The sequence below is a fragment of the Myotis myotis genome, unplaced genomic scaffold, assembly GCF_014108235.1.
Source record: "Myotis myotis isolate mMyoMyo1 unplaced genomic scaffold, mMyoMyo1.p scaffold_m19_p_4, whole genome shotgun sequence".
NCBI classification, from domain to species: domain Eukaryota; kingdom Metazoa; phylum Chordata; class Mammalia; order Chiroptera; family Vespertilionidae; genus Myotis; species Myotis myotis.
Window position 1 is genome coordinate 51,805,444 of NW_023416346.1, and position 17,043 is coordinate 51,822,486.

Consider the following 17,043-nt stretch of genomic DNA (forward strand, 5'->3'; position numbering starts at 1 on the left):
TAAAAGCCTCTTTTGACCTGTGATTATCAGGAAACTCATTTATTACAAACTTTAAGATTCCCAACAGTTGTTTTTTGGCCTCTAAACCTGCCCCTTGATTCAATGTGTTAGAAAATCTATATAGTATGGAGGCAAGAGCAATAAAAATTTGGAATTTAAGATGTTAACTAGAATTATTGTGATGATCATTTCACAATATATACAAATGCTGAATCATTATGTTGTACTCTTGAAAGTAATATAACATTGCATGTCAATTATACTATAATAAAATTAGCAAAGTCATAGTAAAAAATTAAATTTGGGGTCTAGTAGAATTAGGTCCAAGTGCCAGCGATGCCTGCTTATTGACAAGACATTTAATCTCCATGAACCTTAGTGAACCCATTTGCAGAATGAGGTTAATAATAAACCTATTTTTCAGAGGTTTAGTGAGGATTAAAGACAGGATATGCCAAACTGTCTTAAAAGTGTCAGACAAAAGTAAGATAATATTATTAAGGGGGTGTCTCTGGGACTGCTTAGATATTGATTTTTGAGTAAAAGAGTTTGCTTTAGGTTTTAGTTGTTATATGCTTGTTTCCTCCCTCTTTCTCCCTTCAGCAGAATTTTGAAAGTAGGGTGGGTAAAGAGAGAACTAGGATTCTAAGAAGTCTTCTGGATGGGCTCCAAAACCTCAGAGAGCCCCTAGAACTCCCCTTAATACTCTTTTTTTTCCAACTGAAGTTATTGGGGTGACATTGGTTAATAAAATTATATAGTTTCAGGTATACAATTCTATAATACATCATCTGCATATTGCATTGTGTATTCACCACCCCAGTTCAAGTCTCCTTCCATCACCATTTATCTCTCCTTTACCATATTCTATCCCCACCCCCTCACTGTTCTTTCCCTCTGGTAATCACCATGCTGTTGTCTGTGTCTATGAGTTTGGTTTCTTTCTTTACTTAATCCCTTCACTTTTTTCACCCAGTCCCCCACCCACCTCCCCTCTGACAGCTGTCAGTTTGCCCTCTGTATCTATAAATCTGTTTCTACTTTGTCCATAGATTCCACATATAAGTGAAATCATAAGGTACTTGACTATCATTGACTGGCTTATTTAACTTAGCATAATACTCTCCAGGTCCATCCATGCTATCGCAAAGGGTAAGATTTCCTTCTTTTTTTTTTTTTTTTTCACAGCCAAGTAGTATCCCACTGTGTAAATGTACCAGGCTTTTTTTTTATTGTTTACACTATTACAGATATCCCCATTTCCCCTCTTTTGCACACCTCCCCTTTGCCCATACCCCCCCTCTGGCCATCACCACACTGTTGTCTGTGTCTATGGGCTATGCATACATGTTCTTTAGTTAATTCCTTCACCTTCTTTCATCCAGTCCTCCCTCCCCTCCCCTCTGACAGCTGTCAGTCTGTTCCATGTATTCATGCCTCTGTTTCTATTTTGTTCATCAGCTATTTTATTCATTACATTCTTCATAAAAGTGAGATCATATGATATTTGTCCTTCACTGACTGGCTTTTTATCCACTCATCTGATGCTCACTTGGGATGCTTCCAGATCTTGGCTACTGTAAATTACACTGCAATGAACATAGGAGTGCGTGCAATTTTTTGAATTAGTGCTTCATATTTCTTTGGATATATTCCCAGAAGTGGAATCACTGGGTCATAAGGTAGTTCCATTTTTAATTTTTTGAGGAAACTCCATACTGCTTTCCACAGTGGCTGCACCAATTTGCATTCCCACCAACAGTGCATAAGGGTTCCCTTTTCTCTACATCCTTGTTGTTTGTTGATTTATTTATGATAGCCATTATGGCAGGTGTGATGTGACATCTTATTGTAGTTTTAATTTACATTTCTTTGATTATTAGTGATGTGGAGCATCTTTTCATATGTCTACTGGCCATCTGTATATCCTCTTTGGAGAAGCGTCTATTCAGGCCCATTGCCCATTTTTTTATATTGGATTGCTTGTTTTTGGTGTTGAGATTTATGAGTTCTTTATAAATTTTAGCTATTTACCCCTTATTAGATGTATCATTGTTGAATATGTTCTCTCATTCAGTGGATTGTTTTTTCACTTTGTTGATGGTTTCCTTTGCTGTGCAAAAACATTTCAATTTGATGTAGTCCCATTTGTTTATTTTTTCTTGCTTCCCTGGCCTGAGGAGATATGTCAGAAAAAATATTGCTACAAGAAATGTCTGAGATTTTGCTGCCTATGTTTTCTTCTGTTTTTTTTTAATGAGTTTGAGTCTAAATTTAAGTCTTTAGTCCATTTTGAGTTTTCTTGTGTATAGTGTAAGAAGGTAGTCTAGTTTTATTTGTTTGCCTGTATCTATCCAATTATCCCAACACCATTTATTGATTAAACTATTTTTGCCCCATTTTATCTTCTTGCCTCCTTTGTCAAATATTAATTGACCATAAAGTCATGAGTTTATTTCTGGGCTCTCTATTTCATTCCATTAATCTGTATTTTCATTTTATATGGCAGTACCATTCTCTTTTGATTACTATGGGCTTGTAGTATAGTTTGATATCTGGTAGTATGACTTCCCCAACTTTGTTCTGGTTCCTCAAGATTGATGTGACTATTCGGGATCTGTGTTTTCATATATATTTTTTGGAATATTTGTTCTAATTCTGTGAAATATGCCATTGGTAACTTGATAGGAATTGCACTAAATGTATAGATTGTTTTGGGTAATATGGACATATTTATGATGTTAATTTATTCTATTCATGAACACAGTATGTGCTTCCACTTATTTGTGTCTTCTTCAGTTTCTTTCTTTGGTGTCTTATAATTTTCTGAGTACAGGTCATTTGTATCCCTGGTTAAATGTATTCCTAGGTATTTTTATCCAATTGTAACTGGGACTGTTTTCTTAATTTCCCTTTCTGATAGTTCATTATTGGTGCATAAAAATGCAACTGATTTCTGGACATTTATGGTGTATCTTGTTACTTTACTGAATTCACTAATCAGTTCTGGTGGTGTTTTGGTCGGATTTTTAAAGTTCTATACATACATTCTCAAGTCATCTGCAAATAATGACAGTTTTACTTCTGCCTTTTCAATTTGGATGCCTTTTATTTATTCTTTTCTGATTGCTATGGCTAGGACTTCCAGTACTATGTTAATAAGAGTAGTAAAAGTGGACATCCCTGTCTTGTGCCCACTGAGTTGGCTGTGGGTTTATCATATATGGCCTTTATTATGTTGGGATATGTTCCCTCTGCTCCCACTTTGCTAAGACTTTTTATCATACATGGGTGCCGAATGTTATCAAATGCTTTTTCTGCATCTATTGATATGATCATATGATTTTTTATTCTTCATTTTATTTATTTGTTGTATCACATACTGATTTGCAGATATTGTACGAACCTTGCATCCTCAGAATAATAATCATGGTGTATAATATTTTCATTGTATTGCTGGATCTGGTTTGCTAATATTTTCTTGAGTATTTTAGCATCTATATCAATCAGAGACATTGGCCTATAATCTCCTTTCCTTGTAGTGTCTTTTCTGGTTTTGGAATTAGGATAATGCTGTCCTTGTAAAATAAGCTTCAGAGTCTTCTTTCTCTTGAATTTTTTTGGGAGAGTTGGAAAAAGATAGGTGTTAATTGTTCTCTGAATGTTTGGTAAAATTCCTGTGAAGCCATTAGATCCTAGAATTTTGTTTGTTGCAAGTGTTTTGATTAATGCTTCAAATTCATTAGTTGTAATCTCTCTATTCCTATTTTCTGATTCTTAACAATTCAATTTTGGAAGATTGTGAGTTTCTAGGAACGTATCCATTTTGCCCAGATTGTCCAATATGTTGGCATACAGTTGTTTGTAATATTTTCTTACAATCATTTGTATTTCTTTGGTGTCAGTTTTAGTTTTTCTCTTTCATTTCTGATTTCTTTTATTTGGGTCCTCTCCCTTTTTTTCTTGATGAGTCTGGTTAAAAGTTTGTAAATCTTATCTTTGCAAATAACAAGCTCTCGGTTTCATTGAGCTTTCTGTAGTTGTTTTTTAGACTTCATTTTTTTTAATTTTTGCTCTGATCTTTATTATTTCCTTCTACTCACATTGGGTTTTGTTTGTTGTTCTACCTCTAATTCCAATAAGTATAAAGTTAGATTGTTTATTTGAAAATTTTCTTTTTTTTTAAAATATATTTTTATTGATTTTTTTACAGAGAGGAAGGGAGAGGTATAGAGAGTTAGAAAAAAGAGAGTTAGAAACATCAATGAGAGAGAAACATTGATCAGCTGCCTCCTACACACTCCCTACTGGGGATGTGCCCGCAACCAGGATACATGCCCTTGACCGGAATCGAACCTGGGACCCTTCAGTCTGTAGGCTGATGCTCTATCCACTGAGCCAAACCAGTCAGGGCAATTTTCTTGTTTCTTGAGGTAGCCTGGTAATGCTATGAATTTCCCTCTTAGGACTGCTTTCACTGTGCCCCATAGATTTTGGGTTGCTGTGTCCTCATTTTCATTTATTTCAAGATATCTTTTGATTTCTTTTGATCTCATTGTTAACACATTCATTGTTTAGTAACATATTATTTAGCCTCCATGTCTTTGTGTGTTTTTCAGGTTTTTTTTTTTTTTTTTTTCCTGTGACTGATTTCTAATTTCACACCATTGTGGTCAGAGAAGATGCTTGATATGATTTTAATCTTAAATTTATTGAGACTTATTTTTTGACTGAACATGCAGTCTATCCTAGAAAATGGTCTGCATGCACTTGGAAAGAATGTATATTCTGCTGCTTTGTGGTAAAATGCTCTGAAGATATCAATTAATTCCATGTGATCTAATATGTCATTTAAAACCACTGTTGATTTTTCTTGTTGATTTTCTCTCTGGAAGATATATCTATTTATGTTAATGGAGTGTTAAAATCCCCTACTATGACTGTAGTACTATTGATATCTCCCTTTATGTCCATCAGGATTTGCTTTTTACTAGTATATTTAGGTGCTCTTATGTTGGTTGCATAAATGTTTACAAGGGTTATATCCTCTTGTTGGATTGTTCCCTTTATCATATATAATGTCCTTCTTTGTCTCTTAGTATAGCCTTTGTTTTGATGTCTATTTTGCCTGATATAATTATTGCTACTTCAGCCTTTTTTTCCCTTTCCATTTGCATGAAATATCTTTTTCCATCTGTGTGTCTTTTATTCTGAGGTGGGTCTCTTCTAGATAGCATATATATGGGTCTTGTTTCTTTAATTTTTTCAGCTACCCTATTCTTATCCGAACATTTATTATTATTATTATTATTATTATTGATTGATTGATTGGAGCATTTAAGCCACTTAACATTTGAATTGATTGTTGATAGGTATGTATTTATTGCCATTTTATTCTTTTAACTATGCTCCTCTTTTATTTTTCTCTTAATCTTCTTTTTAAAGGAGACCCTTTAACATTTCTTATAACACTGGTGGTAATGAACTCCTTTAGCTTTTCCTTGTCTAGAGAGCTCTTTATTTCTCCTTCAATTTTAAATGCTAGCCTTGCTGGATAAAGTAGTCTTGGTTGTGGGTCCTTGTTTTCATCCCTTTGACTATTTCATGCCAATCCATTTTGTCCTGAAATGTTTCTGTTGAGAAATCAGGTGAGAGTCTTATGGGAGCTCCCTTGTAGGTAACTTTCTTTTTCTTGCTGTGTTTAATATTCCCTCCTTGTCTTTAACTTTTGCCATTTTAATTATGATGTGTCTTGGTGTGGGCCTCTTTGGGTTCATCTTGTTTAGGACTCTGCATTTTCTAGACTTGTGTGTCTTTTTCCTTCACCGTGTTAAGAAATTTTTCAGTCATTGTTTCTTCAAATAGGTTCTCAGTCTTTCACTCTCTCTTTTATTCTTCTTGTAAGCCTATGATGTGGATGTTGTTTGCTTTATGTTGTCCCAAAAGTCCCTTAAACTATCCTCATTTAAAAAAAAGATATTTTTTTTTCTTTTTACTGCTCTGCGTGGGTGTTTCTTGCCACCTTTTCCAAACTGCTGATGCAATCCTCTGCTTCATCAAAAATACTTTTTTGAAGTGTATTTTTCATTTCAGGTATTGTATTCTTCAGTTCTGAATGGTTCTTTTCTATGACTTCTATGTTCTTTTACATGCTGTTGAAGTTTCCACAAGTTTCTTGAGCAACCTTATAACCACTTTTTGAACTCTGTATCTTATAAATGGCTTTCCTACATTATGTTTAGCTCTTTATCTGGAGATTTCTCCTGTTCTTTCATTTGGGGCATTTTTCTTTGTGTCTCCACTTCAGCTGACTTTTTGTGTTTGTGTTTGTTTTTATGTATTAGATTGATGTGCTATGAGTCCCAGTCTTGGTTGGGTGGTCTTATGCAGTAGGTGGCCTATGGGACCCAGTGGTGCAGTCTCCTTTATCCCCTGAGCTGGGTGCTCCAGAAATGATCCTTGGTGTGTTATGTGGGTCCTCCTGTTGCAATTCTTTATTGCTATTGGCCCATTTGTGCATGACATTGACCCTCAGTTTGGCTGACTGTGTGTGTGATTCCTGACCACCTGCTGTTCAGGTGCTGATCACAAGAAATAGATTTTGCCTCTGCAGGGTCTTGTTCCTGCTAAAATCTTCCTTTGGTTTTGCTGTTGGTTCTGAAGCCTCTTGGGAGGTAACTCTGGTGTACGCCAACTCAGATGCTTCCTGTGACTGGCCCTAGGCAACTTGTTTGGAGCTACAAAGCAATCTGTAGTTTGTGGATGCCTCTGCTGGGCCTGGGTCTGAGTAGGAAGGACCATGCTGCACACTTAGGCCAGTTTTTACCAGTACTAAGCCTGGGGGGCTTGTCAGCAAAAGGCCCAAGGCACCGCAAGATCTGCCTCCCCATGCTTCCGGCTACCAGCTGCCTATTAGACTCAGTCACCAGAAGAGCCTTTGGTAGTACTTGAGTTGCATGAGTTAGGTTCTCATTTAGTCACCAGGTAGGGATATGCGGTGTTCACCAGATTGATACAGGTCTAAACTCAGTGCAATTCTGTGTCTGAGGTCACTCAGCAAAAGTCCCTGGGTATACCAAGTCTAGCTACTGCATGCTTGCACACTTTTGTGGTTGGTCAGAGTCTCAGAGAGCTGTCAGGGTAAGGCCATCAGAATTCATCACGCTCAAACAGACCAAGATGTGGCTGTTTGAAGGGAGGGCTCTGCACTGGTAGGGTATGTGAGCGAAAAAATGGCCCATGGCCCACATCCTTGAGCTACACAACTCAGGCTGTCCCAGATTTTGCCAGGAGCTGGATCTCAGCTGGGTGGGGCCACTGGGAGTTAGGAAGATGGAGCTCACAGATCTACCTTGTGTGGGAGGTACTAGTCAGACTTGGGGGAAAGTGTGTGGGGGGTGGCCCGTGCCCCAGAATCACACAACTCAGTCTGTCCCTGATTCTGCCCAGACCTTGGCAGAGCAGAGCTACCAGGAGGCAGGAGGGTGGGGCTTCCAGGAGCCTGAAGAGTGAGGCTAGCAGATCTCATGTGTGGGGGAAGTGCCAGTCAGGTTCGTGGGAAAATGGTGGTAATGGTCCAAAACCACACAACTCAGTCATTAACACTTCCTGAACCTTCCCAGACCTCTACACCTTGGCCAAGCCAGCTGACTCCTCAGCAGGTCATAAGATCCACTGTTTGGGGTGGCAGGGATCCCAGAGGGTTGGGTTATTGCATTTCTATGGGCTGATGGTATATGGAGGGGCATGCTAAGAAAGATGGCATCTATGGTGTGGGAGAATAACTCAGTTCATGGATCCTGGCAGCTGTCCCTTTAGCTCTCTCCCTACAGCTATAGACACCAGTCTCTCCTCATGTGACTCTTATCTGTTCCACCCTACCCCCCACCAGAGCCCAGAGTGAGTGGCTACAAATGGCTACAAATAAGTTAAATAATTTAGTACTGTTCCAAATGAGATCTGCTGAAAGTAAGACCAATTTTTGTGTTGGCTCTCTTAGAGTGTTCCTGTGTCTCTAGAGGACTCCTACCTCTACCTGGCAAATAGAAACCTTGCTGCTTTTTATAGCCAGATATTATTGGGTGTCTCTTCCCAGCTGTGGTGCTCTGGGCTGGGGAGTTGGGTTTGGGATTGAGACCCCATGCTTTTCAGGGGGAACCCCCTGCAGCTGAGATATCTCTTTCAAATCTCAGCCACTACCTGTAGGAGTAGAGCCAGCCCTTTTCACATTACTGCCCTTTCTACCAGTTTTAATGTGACTTCTTCTGTAAATCCTTGGTTATAAGTCTTCTTTTCAGCTAATCTTCAGTTGATTGCTCTATATTTTTTTTATTTGTAATTCCAGGTTGGTCCTGGAAGGCGGTGAGTGAAACTTCTACCAACTCTGACACCATCTTGGAACCTTTGCCTCTCCCTGCATATCTCCCTGCATACTCTTTGATTTGTAAACTTGCCTGAATCTATAACACTCCCATCCTTTTTTGCAACTAGTAGTTTTGGCATCCCAGTGTGTCCCAGGACTCACTTAAATTTCTGGACCATCCTGGAACCTGCAAAGCTTCCCTGGGGATTGGCATGTTGTCCTTATAGCTTCTGGATCTTTTTTTTTTTTTAATATATTTTATTGATTTTTTACAGAGAGGAAGGGAGAGAGATAGAGAGCTAGAAACATCAATGGGAGAGAAACATCGATCAGCCGCCTCCTGCACATCTCCTACTGGGGATGTGCCCGCAACCCAGGTACATGCCCTTGACCGGAATCAAACCTGGGACCTTTCAGTCCGCAGGCCGATGCTCTATCCACTGAGCCAAACCGGTTTCGGTGTTTCTGGATCTTATGATAGTCAAATATGGCTGATGATTGGGGTTCTCAAGTTTGGGCTTTAAGAGCATGTTTTACCAAATTGAGGTCCAATTATACCTTGAGTGTTCCAAATGCTCAAGGATTGATAACTCCAGTTAATAAAACAATCTGATTATTTATGGAGCAAATGTTTTGTTCAGAACACTGTACTAGATACTGTGAAGAAAAGAAAGAGCTTAAGAGCAGACGAGTTGGGCTTGTGTTTAGAGCCTAAGACATCACCTGATAGTTGTTTTTATCTAACTACACTGAGCCCTTTATGGAAAGAGCCATATCTATATTTCCAGCCCTGATACAGTGAGGTTGGGTTAAATGTAAGAATGAATGATGTGAGAATATTTTCAAGTTGTTCACCTCTTCTGAAAAGAGTGGCCCAAACAGTCTAATTATATGGGGTTTAGGTGAGTTGGTTGCCAGTTAATGGCAGTTGTGGTATTCTCTTCCTACTTGCTTTATGGATGGCTTGTTCAGAGCCTTGAAGCAAATTTTTGAAAAATGCTTTCAGATTCTCCAATTCAATGTGCTAATTATTATTATAATTGTTATTATTATTATTGTTAAGGGATGAATATATGTGATATAAAATAGAGAGCAATGAATTTTATACTTAAATGAGGCAAGCCTAATTTAAATTTATAAGTTAAATAATTTAGAACTGTTCCAAATGAGATCTGCTGAAAGTAAGACCATATTTCAAATTAATGAGTTAGAAACACATCCCATTACTTTCCTCAGATTTAGTAAACACATTTGTTTATTATGGATTGAAGGAAAGGAGAGAACAGGCAAAAGAGTTTTGAAAGGAGAGAGAAACTCATTGAAAGGAGGATTTATTGAAAAAAAAAGGGAGGCCAGAGCAGAGGCTGAAGATTTGACCCCTCTGAGGATGCCCAGCTTGAGTTTACACTCCCTTTATCTTCTCAGACCAATGGTTCTTGACAGCCAACTATAGATGAAGGTCTCCCTGGGGTCTCCCTCCCTGTAAGAATCCCCTGGCAGGATGAAAACACTGCAGATGTATAGACTTCTCAAAGCAGCCATGATGCCCTGGGCATAAAAACAAAGTTGCACAGCCTCTTTCCATTTCTATTCCCTTTTTGGGTTTTGTGAGCATTGTTGGATGGTGGGGTGTTGTGGGGAAGTATGTACTCTAGATACAAAAAAATAATGAGTTGCCTAATGCCAAAAGATCATGGTAAAAATGATGAACAAAATCTTAAATTGAGCATCCAGGCGTTTACTTGCTATGAAGCTAAACAGCCACACATTCCCAAAGATGGAGCTGCATGACAACAGGTAGATAAAACATCTGGATGACACTTGAAATGGTGTTCACTTTTCATCTGACTGCTTTGGCAGCTTATGGAGCTTGCTTGCCTGAACCTCAGGTATATATAGCAAGCAAGCCATGCAGGAAGGAAGATTCCAGGGAGTGATGACAAAAGGAAAGCAGAGGCAATTTCTGAGCCAAAATAAATGCTTGTACCCTATCGATCAGAAGGACTTCTTTAGGTTTATAGCATGTCTACATTTTTCCATATTTTCTATAGTAAGGGCAAAGGCACAGAAGAGACCTTCTGGCTGGTTGGGAAAAAAGGTTTCACAAAGCCCCTTCTTGTGCCCCAACCAGTGGGCAAAGTGGGTAAGTGAAGTTCACACTTTATTAGAGTCTTACTCTGTCCTACTCTGCCACACTCTCTTCTTCACTATTTTTGTTGCTCTCCTACACTGCCGTCAAGTGGGGCATGGCCTGCAACTGGTGGTTATTACAGCCTTCCAAAGAAGAAAAACAGAAAGGCAGCTGGTAAGAAACAAGCCATAAGATAATGACCAGCCGGAAAACAGAGCATAAGAGCTTGCCAGATTTTCAAAGCTAGGGCTACCTTTGGCATGAGTGCCATTCTCAACCTACGCTCTGTTGGCAGAGTGTGTTGGAGTTGGTGAATTTCCAAGCTCTGCTGAATTATGCCAAAAACCTTATGGAGAAGCCCGTTGGCAGAGCAAGCTGCATCTGAGGGAGGTCAGCTGCCCTGGCCTGAGAGAGACCCTTGCCTCCTGCACTAACACATTTGAACGCTAACAAGGCTGGCCTTGTTATTCAGTTACCAGGCAGGTGCACCTGTCTATTTCATTGTTGTGAACCTGGGCCACATAGTGAGTCACCTCAAGATTTGAGAGACTCACATCTACCTAAGCAACACAGCAATATTGCGTTAATCCCCCTTTCCTGGGATCTATTGGCAAGACCATCTTTGAGGGGATGCTTATATCATTTCCTCTGGAGGCACTACCTGATCCCTTCCAAGGTTGGCATTGCCAACTAAACTAATACTGGCTACTCTTACTGATTGGCTTGAATTCAGGATAATTCCCCCATTCCTCCTCCTCTACTAGAAATATATGATTATGAAGCAGCAACAACCTAATTATCGAGAATTCTTCCCATGTATTTATCTCTAAGGAATCCATTGCTTTCTTGGGCTTCTATCAATATCTCTCCTCTTCTTTTTTAATTCTTGATTTCATGGGGACTTTGACCCCAGAAGCTATTGCTCCCTCTACATATCCTTGAAAATCACAAAATTCTAAAGTAAGCATTAGAGCATCTCCATTAACTCCTATTCACTTCTTTTTAACATGTTCTACAATAATCACAATTCTAGAAGCAACTACCAAAGGCATCCACATGCTTCCAATTTTTCCACTAGCCTTGCTTGACTTTATTAACTCTGTGATTCTTTCTTTTCTAGGGAAACCCACTGCATCTTCATTTCTGTGACTATCACAAGTACTCTCTATAAGTCATAACACTTATACTACAGAAAGGCTTTTGTACTGAGCATGTGGCTCCACTGTCACCCTGCCACCTGGGTCCTGGCTCTGTGCTTTCCTATGGAGTAATACAAGCATATAAGCAGCTGGGACACACACACATCCAATTTTCAGAAACATTCTTTCCTGTGGGAAAGGAAACATACAGACACACAATCAGTCTCGGCCTCAGACTCAGCCTCAGTTTCTGTCTTGCTCTCACACAGCAGGAAAGGGTTTGGAAACTCTTGAAGCGTTTTCCTTTTGGCAGGGTAGTGCAGGCTTTGGAGGCACTGTAGAAAAATAACTATCCATTCTTAAAAATGTGTGGGAGTTTGCAGCAAAGACACTGAAGCAGACTCACTATCATTGGCTGTGCTTGGTAGTGCTTTCCCAGCATTACAGGTGGAAGTGGCTAGGCCATTTACACTCACTCTTTTGGACCACCTTGACAGAAGGCAGGCTTCTGTGGGCTGTGGACATATGGAATAGATTGAAGCCAATTGGGTCAAAAGTAGATTTGACTTCTGATCTTGGCATCATTAGCACTTGTGCTTTAATCAGCATTTTAATGAACCACAGTAGCCTTGGAAGGGTGTGCAAATCACAAAAATCCTCAAGAAGAGCACTCTTAAAAATTTTCAGAAGGCTTGTTCTAAATCTAAGAGCTCCCAGATATCTCACTTATCTCATTAAATAACCTATGTTGATGTCACCCAGTAATGCCATCTATTCCAGAATGTTTCAGCCTTACTTTTAGTGAGATAGATCCAACTTACAAAAGACCCACAGTATCTATGAATGATTCTCATCCACTGCCACAATCATGGGAGCTGTTAGGGGAAAACTTAAGATCCAGGGGAGTCATGGAGGAAGGAAACATGCTGTGGAAGTGACTACAGGGTCTGTCTCTCAGGCAGGGCCCTGTTGTCTACCTAGTAGCTCCTTTGGCATGTTTCCAAATATCCACCACTCACCAAAACTTCCTCAAAGTTATCACTTTATCTGATTACTTTCCCTAAAGTTTCACCAACTGTGGTTCATTTGGGGTTGACAAACCTCCTCTTTCAATCATAAATGTACCTTTTGGAGGGTAAGGGACAATTAATCAGTCATATAATGAAGATGAGCTAAGCTAGATGTCCAGGAGGACAAAGAAGTTTCATTTTGATTGGAACAAGGAGAAATGACAAAGTTGGCAGTTTTTAGGAATGGAGGCTCATATTGGTTAGATTCTACCACTTAAAACATTTGCTTTGGGTTTTCCTTAGACCCCAAAATGGGAAGAAAGAATCCCTTTTCTTCTACTCTCAGGACCCAGGACCCCTGCTAGAGCTCTAATATAACTCTGCTCCATGTGGGTTAAATTAGCCTATGTGGACTGGCCTAGAAACCTGACCACCACATATATAGCACTCTTTCTCTGAAGCAATGCATTCCAATTTCCAAATCAGTAACTTATAAATGTTTTGGACATATATCATTAGTATGTTGAGGACTACCTGTATATTAACATGTCTTTCTTTTCGTGAAATTTGTAAGAACTCTTGTAAATAGCAACATCTAATTATGTAAAACTGGCAAATATAATAATGTTTATTTGTCCAGTGATTCAGGAAACTTTAGCAATTTGCAAGCTGTTTGTGCAATAGAATGGTGTTGAGGGGCTTGGAAACATTTCATATTGAAATCCTGTGAATGGCCTAAAATGGAGAAAATATACTTACTGTGTTTTCTTTTTCCCACCCAGTAGCAAAGGGACCCAAGATTGAAATCTTCTCTTGGTGAGGAATGGAAAAGCTCACTCTAGTTCAACAAATTGTTATGCCTGGGCATGAAATTAGTGAATGACTATACCTATGAGGATGACCAATCTCCAGGGTTATTCAAGTCTAATTACAGTGTAAGGGCCTCTGGGAAATAATTTATTATTGTTATTTTATTTTTAATTAAATTTATTTTGGTGACATTGTTTAATCTTGGAAGTAACTTTAATAAGCTTTTTTCATTACATAGCCATCATGCAAAAAGCTGTTTGAATGTAAAGGGTAATGAATGTGAACCCTAAGGAATGGGAAAGAACTACCTCCAAGTTGGGTTATTTCAAAATAGCAGGCACAATTAGGACTAAGATAAGGTCTCTAGCTTCACAGAAAAAAGTAGGAGGTACTTTGTTTTCTTTTTCATTTTGTTTGAATTTCTAGAAAGTATTTAATGAGCATAATTTATAACTCAGATACTATGAGATTAGTGCCCAGAAAAAAATCTTCCAGCAAACATACATCTGAATTTCAGTCCACTTTGACCTCAGTTGGCTGGAATGCATAGGAGATAGGGGGAGGAAAAGAGTCTGGTTAATTGTGTTGTTTGGATAACTGAGAGCTAAGAAGTTTGTTTTCTTATTACTTATTATTCAAAATCTTTCCAAAACTGTATGGCCTCTTTTCCTGTCTAAGTAAGGATAATCTAGGCAACATAATTGATTTTCCTTGCTAGATAGGTGAGTATATCAGTGGGCCTCACAGTCATGTTCAGAGATGTAAAAGATATTACCAAGGTATAAGATATAGAAGTAGTGGATTGAATTGGGAAATTCCCTTAAAGTGTTTTTTTTTAATTGCCCTGCCTTCCCCCCTGCCCACTGGCTTTTCAAATCCCTACCCCTTCCCTAATATAAATCCATTTGAACATTTGTTTTTACTTAATTATGCTTTTAGTTTTCCAGATTCTACTTTCAAGGGGTTATTGGCAGTGGTTTAAGTCACTGGCATGTTTAAAATAGTTAAGAAAGCTTTCTTCCCTTTTATTATAAAAACTAGAGGCCCAGTGCACAAAAATTTTTGCACTCAGGGGGGTCCCTCAGCCCGGCCTGTGCCCTCTCGCAGTCTGGGACCCCTTGGGGGATGACCACCTGCGGACTTAGGCCCGCTCCCCGGGGGATTGGGCCTAAGCTGGCTGTCAGACATCCCTCTGGCAGCCCGGGAGCCCTTGGGGGATGCCCATTTGCCAGCAGGGAGCAGGCCTAAGCTGCAGTTGGACATCTTTAGCGCTACTGAGGAAGTGGGAGAGGCTCCCACCACTACCGCTGTACTGGCAGCAGTCAGCCTGGCTTGTGGCTGAGCAGAGCTCCCCACTGTGGGAGCGCACTGACCACCAGGGGCAGCTCCTGCATTGAGCATCTAACCCCTGGTGGTCAGTGTGTGTCATAGTGACCAGTCATTCCCAGTTGTTCTGCCATTAGGGTCAATATCACATATTACCCTTTTATTATATAGGAGTGCCTGGCCAGCCTGGGTGAGGGGCTGATGGCTGTTTGCAGGCTGGCCACAACCCCCAGCCACCCAAGCTGCCAGTGGAGGCTGGCTGGAAGCAGGTATCTGGGATTTATTTGTCTTCTATAATTGAAACTTTGTTGCCATGAGCGGAGGCCACAGCCGGCTCAGGGCCGGCGGGAAGCTTGGCTTCCTCCATCGCCTGGGCAACCAAGCCTCCTGCTTGCTCCAGCTCCGTGGCTGCAGGCCGCCATCTTGGTTGGGTTAATTTGCATATAGTTGCTCTGATTGGCTTATGGGCATGGCTTAGGGCATAGCGAAGGTACGGTCAATTAGCATCTTTGTCTTTTATTAGTGTAGATAATCTCTTTATTAAAACAACTGAACTCAAACACATTAGCTAGTAATGCAGTTAATTCCTTTAGAACAAGCCTTTTTAAAGAAAGAAATATTTAAGGTATAATTTGATATTTTCCTCACTAATATTTAATTTTTTCATTATTATCTCACCTAAATCGGAGCTTCAAATCCAAAGCTCTTCCCAGCAGTTTTCCCTATACCTTCAGTCAAAGCACACTGGGACTCTTTACAGAAGCTAACTTCCCTCAGCCTCAGGTGGTCTATTTACTATGCTAAAACTGTTCAAGAGAGTACAGAAAAGTCAGAAGTTGCCTTTCAAACTCCTTGATCTGAGTTTCTAATTCTCTTGTCTAGACATGGCAGAGAAGACTGAAAATCATCTCTACTTACAGCAAGATCTCAGTCAAAAGCTAAGCTTTTAAGAATTTTAGAGAGAAGCAAGGTCTAAGTGAATTTTCCAGGAAAGTTACTAACTCAAAACAGACTTTACTTCTCCTAGAGGAAATGATACTGCACTCTAGTAGGAATGGGGAAGGACTGCTGGGGGCAAGGAAATGGAGCTGCAGGTACAGGCTCATAGATCAGAATTTTCCCAAACATGGTCTAGTCCTTTATACCCAGGAACTGAAGCCCCAGGGCTAGGCCTGCAGAATAAGAACTGGCAGCCAGTCTTTTATTGAATAACAAGATCCTCGAAGGTGATACTTAGCTCGTGCCTGATCCTATCCCTTATTTTCCTCTTTGGTATTTCTCTAGTTAAGCATGTCAACCAACCCTACCTCATATAGCCTACTAATCCTGTCTTGTTCATGATCACATCTTGACTTGATTCTGTCATGAACCCTTATCTAAAACCACTCTATCCTTTCTTGGATTCTTTTATTTTTTTAATTTTCCCTTTATTGATTAAGATATTACAAATGTGTCCTTATCCCCCCAATGTCCTCTCATCCCCCCAATCCTGCCCTCACCCTCACCCCCTGTCATCCACATCCATCGCTTATGCTTATATGCATGCATACAAGTCCTTAGGTTGATCTCTCCCCCTGACCCCCACCCTCCTCTACCTTCCCTCTGAGTTTTGAGCATCTGATTGATGCTTCTCTGTCTCTACATCTGTTTTTGTTCATCGGTTTATGTTGTTCATTATAATCCACAAATGAGTGAGAGCATGTGATATTTATCTTTCTCTGACTGACTTATTTCACTTAGCATAATGCTCTCCAGCTCCATCCATGCTGTTGCAAATGGTAGGAGTTCCTTCCTTTTTACAGAAGCATAGTATTGCATTGTGTAGATGTGCCAAAGTTTTTTAATCCATTCATCTGCTGATGGGCACTTGCCTTCTGCATTGACCCAAAGTAAGCTTTCTTCCATTTGCCTTAGTATTTTAATTATTTGTGGGGAAGCAAAACACTCTCTACTCCCATGTACCATTTCACTTACCTAGTGGAGTATAGCCTTATTCTTACATACAAACAAATATTTTTATTCACCCAATGCTACTAGCATGTTGGCTTGAGTTGGTGGTTAAGAGAGACAAACGTGATTTTTTTCCACAGTTGTTTTTCTAAGTAGCTTATATTCCTCATCCAAAACAAAATATTTAGAAAACAACATAAAGTTTTCAAACAAAGTCAAATGTTATCACATCACTTGTTTTCTTGTGATTTACTTCTCAAAATAGATTATTGGAAAAAGAAAGCTAATGCTAATGAATTGCAAGCGAGGTTCTGT